The sequence below is a fragment of the Malus sylvestris genome, chromosome 11 (assembly GCF_916048215.2).
Source record: "Malus sylvestris chromosome 11, drMalSylv7.2, whole genome shotgun sequence".
Classification (NCBI taxonomy): domain Eukaryota; kingdom Viridiplantae; phylum Streptophyta; class Magnoliopsida; order Rosales; family Rosaceae; genus Malus; species Malus sylvestris.
The window spans coordinates 39118344-39125823 of record NC_062270.1 but is presented as its reverse complement, the minus strand read 5'-3'; the positions used below and the strand labels follow the sequence as shown (position 1 = coordinate 39125823).

General features: G+C 41.1%; 1 long non-coding RNA gene across 1 annotated transcript; it reads left to right on the top strand.

Moving 5' to 3' along the window:
• The first annotated feature begins 2503 nt into the window (after positions 1-2503).
• LOC126590940 (uncharacterized) lies at positions 2504-7476 on the top strand. The gene is made up of 2 exons (XR_007612206.1): positions 2504-2723; positions 7303-7476. It is a non-coding gene; the product is annotated as an uncharacterized LOC126590940 (long non-coding RNA).
• Positions 7477-7480: the final 4 nt, after the last annotated feature.

The following is a 7480-nucleotide window of genomic DNA, read 5'->3' as shown; positions in this document are numbered from 1 at the left end:
TTCGAGAAGGTGTGAGAAACTGTGGTGGAGGTCGCGGTGGGGTGTGTCTGCTCCAGGAAAGAGAGTTGCAGAGATAGGGAAAAAGAAACAAGGAGAGGAATGAGGGAGAAGGATCGAGAGATTGGGGTGTGTGTGTGTGTGTGTGTGTTCTCCGAGAGGGAGAAAAAGCATCGAGATTGAGAATCCCTGGCTCTACCACACACAGTAGCCGGTAGGTGAACTTAAAGAGAAAGAGATCAATTTTTTTTTTTTTTAATATGTTGATGCAATTATGAACTTGTAGGACTTTTGTAGTTGATAAGTACAAGCAAGTGCGAAAAGTGGGGGTGGGTGTCTGACAATGTTCTCAGTTCTCGAGAGTGAGAACTCACGGGAAGCCTCAGAGAGTGAGACAGTAATGTTTTTAAATTGGGATGTTACCCAAACGGGTCCCCGGGTACCCTTTTTTTTATTCTTCTAGACCTGGCCCGCCCTTAAAATTCTAAAGCCCCGACCCGGCCTGGCTCGTTTCTCTTTTTAAAAATTAGGAACCGGCCTGTACCCGCCTCGAACCTTGATTACCCACCCCGACTTGCGGTTCCTGTACCCGTTTGCCCACCCCTAACAAGGAGGGCAGACAATCCTTGTCCCACATAGACCAAAAAAATCCAAACCTTTCTCATTTATTATTTGGGGGACAAGGATTGTCTGCCCTCCACTTTTGGTGCCCTCCCCGTGCCCTCCTGTTTGCGTGATCACGGTTAAGCCACGTCAACATTTTATATTACTATTCATTTTTGTTTTATTATATCTATTAAAAAATAATATAAAATGTTGACGTGACTTAACCGTGATCACATAAAACAGGAGGGCACGAAGAAGACACCAGAAGTGGAGGGCAGACAATCCTTGTCCTTATTTGGTAGTCTGGGACAAGTGTGGGGCGCTGCATTTGTCTTATCATTTGGACCTTGTATTTCATGCTCCACATTGCATACGTGCAAACTAATCGACAAAGGGTGTTGTGTGTGATGCGTGAAAAGAAAGCAAAGTCCATAGTGTTTCAACCATTTTCTGTATTTGCTTTTTATGAGAAGATGTATCGTCTATTCGCATCCAACTAGCCAAGCTTTTGATTTCTTATTAAGAAATCATATCCAAAAACCAATTATATTAATTTAATTATCTTGATTTGACCTAACAACTTTACTATCGTAAGCCATATTATTATCCTTCCTTATCATTTCAAGATTCTGATTCTATAAAGCAACGCATGACAAAAACTAAAAGTGATATGAGGGTATGACAAAAATGTACACTTAGGTTGTACCTGAAAAATCATCATAATTAACCCTACTTTTTCATGATCAAATACCTCTAAAAATCTAGTTAAAGACAAATTCCTCTTGCTCAAAAAGAACATTAATACTGTATACACATTCGAAAGGCTAGTTGAGAGATAGGAATAGCCAAAGTTCATTTCAAATATGCTCTCGACCTTTCTAGCACCTGAAGTAAACTAATCAATGAACCGCTAAACCTACTTTTTTTCTACTTAGTGTTCCGGTTACAAGGAGTTCTACATAAGAGCCAATTGGTATTAATCTTGAGGAAAAAGAGAGATTACTATAGACTTTGTTGATTTGCTACGTGATGATTTTGTTGAAATTAAAAGATCGAAGCTGTGGTATTTATTTCACTAAAGATTTAGAGTTTTGCTCATCCCTCACTTTAAGAATATCATTAAGAAAGCTAAAAAACTATAATCATATCATGCATGATATTGAATAGTTGATTATCAGAATGTGCAACAAACAAGACTACAAAATAATAAGAATATTATTAAACAAACTGAGAATGTCGAAATGGCTACAAAATCACAAGAGGTTACATCGTGACTAACATATTCAAGATTGATAACAAACATGCTATTTATAATAAACTAACCCTAACCCTAAAAGGTAAGAAATCGAAACCCTAATGTTAACGGGCTAAGCCCAAAAAACCAAGCATTCAACTAAACCTAAATACTCATGGCGGTATACGACATGGGTTTGCAAACAAACAGATGCGGACTGGCTCCATTAGGCGGACTGGCTCCATTAGGCGGACTAGCAGGCATACAAACTTGACTTAACTTGATTGGCAAACTTGACTTGATTGGTGAACTTGACTTGAATTGATTGGCGAACTTGCGAGCTCGACTTAAACTTGCAAAGTGATTCTGATTCTTACATGCTAATGTGAAAGTATGAAAATAAAGCACATGAGTGCTCCTTGTCACTAGAAGGATGAGATTTTCATATCTCAATTGTACCAACAAACGAACAAACACAAACACTAACACTTAGATAGTGACAACATGCCACATTGCCCATGTGGGCCTCTCAGAAACTCAAAAACTAACAATTTTTCTCCTTGCCCGTGGGGGCCTGTCTCACTTTTTCTCTGTTTTTTCTTTTCATTTTCTTTTCTCTATTCTTTTTCTCTCTTTTTTTTTCTTCAAACATCACCTCTTTTTTTCTTTTTCCTGAATCTTCTTCCTTCTCTTCTGTGCATCTGCAAACTAGTGCAGCAATCATCAAACTGCATTGGAACTCCAGTGCAATCGTCGGACCAAAAAGAACAGCAAGAATTAGGTTTTCAAACTAGCAACGGCAGGGTTGCATTGGTTGACAGTGTTAGACGAAGTCAACCTCAGTATAATTCCACCGTGCATTGAGGAGTCCAGCGTCCTTCCAGAAGTTTGTTTCTGTTTTGAACTCCTCACTGATTAGGTTTCCTTGTTTCTAGGATGTATATCTATAATCTTGTAATCCGTAGTTTTCTGTTATGGATTCCTTGACGTTTTGAAACTCCTTGTAAATAGGGTTTTCAAACCCTCAATTGTTATCTTATTGAGATTATAAATATAGGCAACCCATAGTTGAATGGGTATGCAAACAAAGTGAAATACCTACGATCTTAAGTTTTATATGGTCTCTAGAGCCTTTTTTGTCTAACGACAAAGATCCTAGTCCTGTCATATTTCCCAACACCGCTTCCATGGCTGAAAACAATGTTCCAGTTGTTCCTGTGGTCCATCCCAACCCCCAAACTCCTACCTTCCAGCCATTCTCCACTGTCGTCAATATCAAATTAGATAGGACCAACTACCTACTGTGGTTGGCATAAATTCTCCCTATTCTGAAAAGTAGGGATCTGATGGGCTACATTGACGGCACGATGCTATGTCCTGCAAAACATGTTGATGGTTCAGCTACTGTCAATCCTGCGTACACAACTTGGGTGTAGCATGATCAAATGATTCTTAGTTGGATTAATGGCTCTCTCACTGCTTCTATCTTGTCTGTGGTGGCAAGCAAACGAACGGCTCGAGCTACCTGGGAAGCTCTTGAGCAAAGGTATGCATCCACGTCTCAAAATCGAATTTTGTTTCTGAGAAATCCGTTGTTGCAGACAAAAAAAGGTGATCTATCTGTGGCGGATTACCTGGATCGAATGAATGCACTAGCTGACAACTTGTGAGTGACGACGAACTGGTTCAGATTGTGTTGAATAATCTTGGGCCAGTGTTCGAGATGACTGTGAGTGCTGCACAAGCTCGTGACACTCCTATCACTTATCCAACTCTTGAATCCTTGCTGCTGACTACGGAGAGGAGACTGGCAGAACACACTGTTCATTCGGTTGAAGGCACTGCTGTCAATGCCTTTGTAACTTCACGTGGACGTGGTGGTGGACGTTCTCGTGGTGGAGGACGCGACAACTTCTCCAACCGTGGTGCAGCTCCGAGAGGGAATAACCTTCGCAACAACAATGCTCCGCAGAACAACCACGGTAATGGAGACATGTTTGTTTCTTGTGGAGACAGAATCGTTTGTCAAATCTGTGGTAAACCAGGACATCCTGCTCTTGACTGTTACCACCACATGAACACTGCATTCGAATGCCACATACCAGCTGCACGTCTTTCAGCGATGACGTCCTCACCTATCACCCTGAACAAACAACAGAATGGCTCTTGGCTCCTTGACACTGGTGCCAATGCACACATCACTCCTGATCTTCAGAACTTGATCAATCCCAAAGAATACAATGGTAATGAAGGCGTGGGAGGTGTAGGTAATAATGCAGGTATCTCGATTGCACACTATGGTTCAAATACACTTGAAACTAATGCTTGCTCTTTTATTCTACGAGATGTCCTTCACTGTCCAAATGCATCCACTAATATACTCTCTGCCCATAGGTTTACCCTAGATAATGACTGTTACCTAATCATTTTTCCACATTTTTTCCTTGTCAAGGACCTAAAGACACGAAAGACGCTTTTTCGAGGGAGATGTGAGAATGGGTTGTACCCATTTTCAGATGGCAGCGGACATTTCAAGCATTCTGTATCTGCTTGTGTGGGAGTAAGGGTCTCAGCACAACAGTGGCATGCTCGTCTTGGTCACCCTGCCACACCAATAATTAAATTTTTAGTTTCAAATAAAATGGTACCTATTGATGGTGCCTGTGATGTAACCTTTTGTGAGTCATGCCCTCTAGGTAAAAGCACTAGGTTACCTTTCAATATTTCCGAGTCTATGTCTGAATTTCCTTTGCAACTTTTACATTCTGATGTGTGGTGTTCTCCAGTTATTTCTAATGTAGGTTTTCGTTATTATGTTTTGTTTGTTGATGATTTTTCGCGATATTCTTGGATTTTTCCCATGAAACAAAAATCTGAAGTGTTTGAAATTTTTGTCAAGTTTAAAGCCAAAGTTGAAAATATGTTTAACTGCAAAATAAAAACTCTTCAATGCGATGAAGGTGGTGAATACAAAAGTCATGTTTTCCAACAATTTCTTGATGTTCATGGTATTTCACAACGCTTTTCATGCCCTAAACATCCTGAACAAAATGGTTTAGCAGAACGCAAACATCGCCACATTGTTGAAACTGCCATTGTCATGCTTTCCAAATCTTCCATGTCCAATAAATTTTGGGTTGATGCTTGTTTAACTGCTACATACCTAATCAATCGCTTGCCAACGCGTGTGCTTTCAAACACTTCACCATTTGAGAAAAATTTCAGAAGAAACCATCTTATGACATGTTGAAAGTTTTTGGGTGTCGTTGTTTCCCTTGGTTAACACCATACAATCAACATAAATTGCAACCAAAATCCAAACCATGTGTTTTTCTCGGGTACTCACTCAATCATCAAGGATACAAATGCTTGGATCTGTCCACGAGACGAGTTTATTTGTCTCGCCATGTCCTATTCGATGAGGACTTCTTCCCTTTTAAGGGACTCACATCTTCTTCTGAACGTGTTGATCCTCCAGGTAACCATTCTTTACCCCCGTTATTCTTTACTTTTCCCTTCTCTAGTAACCCTACGCTATCTGCTTTGCCTCCTTCTAGCCCCACTGTTTCTTGTTCTTTCCCACACGTCACGACCTCCACCCCATGTTTCGACTTCCCTAATACTACCATAAGTCCCGAGCATCCCACCACCGTGCCAAATACGACCTTGTCCACTGTTGCACCTAGTCGGCCTTTAGAACCATCTCTTCCATCCAATGAGCAAGTATTAGTGGATTCTCGACCTGTGCATTTTGATGAGCCTCGTGATACGGGTCATTCCATGACTACACGTTTCAAGTCAGGGGTTATCAAACCTAACACTAAGTATGCTATGCATGTTGAAGTTGATTATGTTTCTGTTGAACCTACTTGTTACAGTCAGGCAGTTAAGCATGAGGAATGGCGACATGCAATGGTCCAGGAGTTCAATGCTTTACAACGGTGTGGGACGTGGACTTTAGTTCCATATCATCATACCATGAATGTGCTTCCCAATAAGTGGGTGTTCAAGATTAAACGCAGAGCCGATGGTACTATAGAGCGTTACAAAGCTCGTTTAGTAGCCAACGGATTTCACCAGAAAGCTGGAGTGGATTATAATGAGACGTTCAGTCCAGTTGTTAAGCACACCATAATTCGGCTTGTGTTGAGTCTTGCCGTGTCCAAGCAATGGCATGTGAGCCAACTCGACGTGCAAAATGCGTTTTTGCATGGCCATTTAACTGAAGATGTGTTCATGCGCCAACCATCAGGATTCATTGATCAACAGTTTCCAAACCATGTCTGTAAGTTGCAACGTTCACTTTATGGTTTAAAACAAGCGTCTCGGGCTTGGTTTCAACGGTTTTTGGACTTCTTACTTCAACTAGGTTTTGAAGAATCCACATGTGACTATAGTTTGTTTATCTTCAATCAACGGGGTGTATATCTTATTCTGTTAGTCTATGTCGATGACATTTTAATTACAGGAAATAGTTCTACTCAAATGGCTCATTTGATCAAGAAACTTGGCAGTTTGTTTTCCATGAAGGACTTGGGGCCCTTGCATTATTTCCTGGGTATTGAGGTCCAATATAATGGTGATTCCATGCATCTCAGTCAGTCTAAGTATGCCTTAGACTTACTCACTCGCTCTAAATTCATTGACGCCAAACCTATTTCTACTCCGGTGGTGACTGGTCAGAAATTAAGTGCCTATGTTGGTGATCCCCATGAGCATCCAGACATGTATCGTAGTGTCGTTGGTGCTTTACAGTATCTCACACTAACTCGGCCTGATCTGTCGTATGCTGTAAAACAGGTGTGCCAGTTCATGCACTCCCCAAAGAACACATATTGGGCAGTGGTTAAACGCATACTTCGTTCCTTAAAAGCCACGTTTAATCATGGCTTATTGTATCGACCTGGAGATGCCACGTTAACAGCTTACTCTGATGCAGACTATGCGGGTAACCCTGATACTCGTCATTCTACTGGAGGATTTTGTATCTATTTGGGTTCAAATCTTGTTTCCTGGAGCTCGAAGAAGCAGAAGACTGTCTCAAGATCGAGTGCCGAGGCGGAGTACTGTCAATTGGCTTATACTGCTGCTGAGATATCGTGGTTCCGGTCGTTATACCGAGATCTCCATTTGCCTTTGGTTCGACCAGTTATATGGTGTGACAATGTCTCCTCGATTGCACTTGCTTCCAATCCTGTTTTTCATTCCAGAACCAAGCATTTGGAAGTTGATTTTCATTATGTTCGTGAGAAAGTTGTTCGTGGGCAGCTTTTGGTTCATTATGTTTGTTCTCAGAACCAACTGGCTGACATTTTCACTAAAGGGTTATCTTCGTCCAGGTTTAAATTTCTAGTTTCCAAGCTTCCGGTTGTTTCCCAACCAGTTAGCTTGCGGGGGGCTGTTAGACGAAGTCAACCTCAGGATAATTCCACCGTGCATTGTGGAGTCCAGCGTCCTTCCAGAAGTTTGTTTCTGTTTTGAACTCCTCACTGATTAGGTTTCCTTGTTTCTAGGATGTATATCTGTAATCTTGTAATCCGTAGTTTTCTGTTATGGATTCCTTGACGTTTTGAAACTCCTTGTAAATAGGGTTTTCAAACCCTCAGTTGTTATCTTGTTGAGATTATAAATACAGGCAACCCA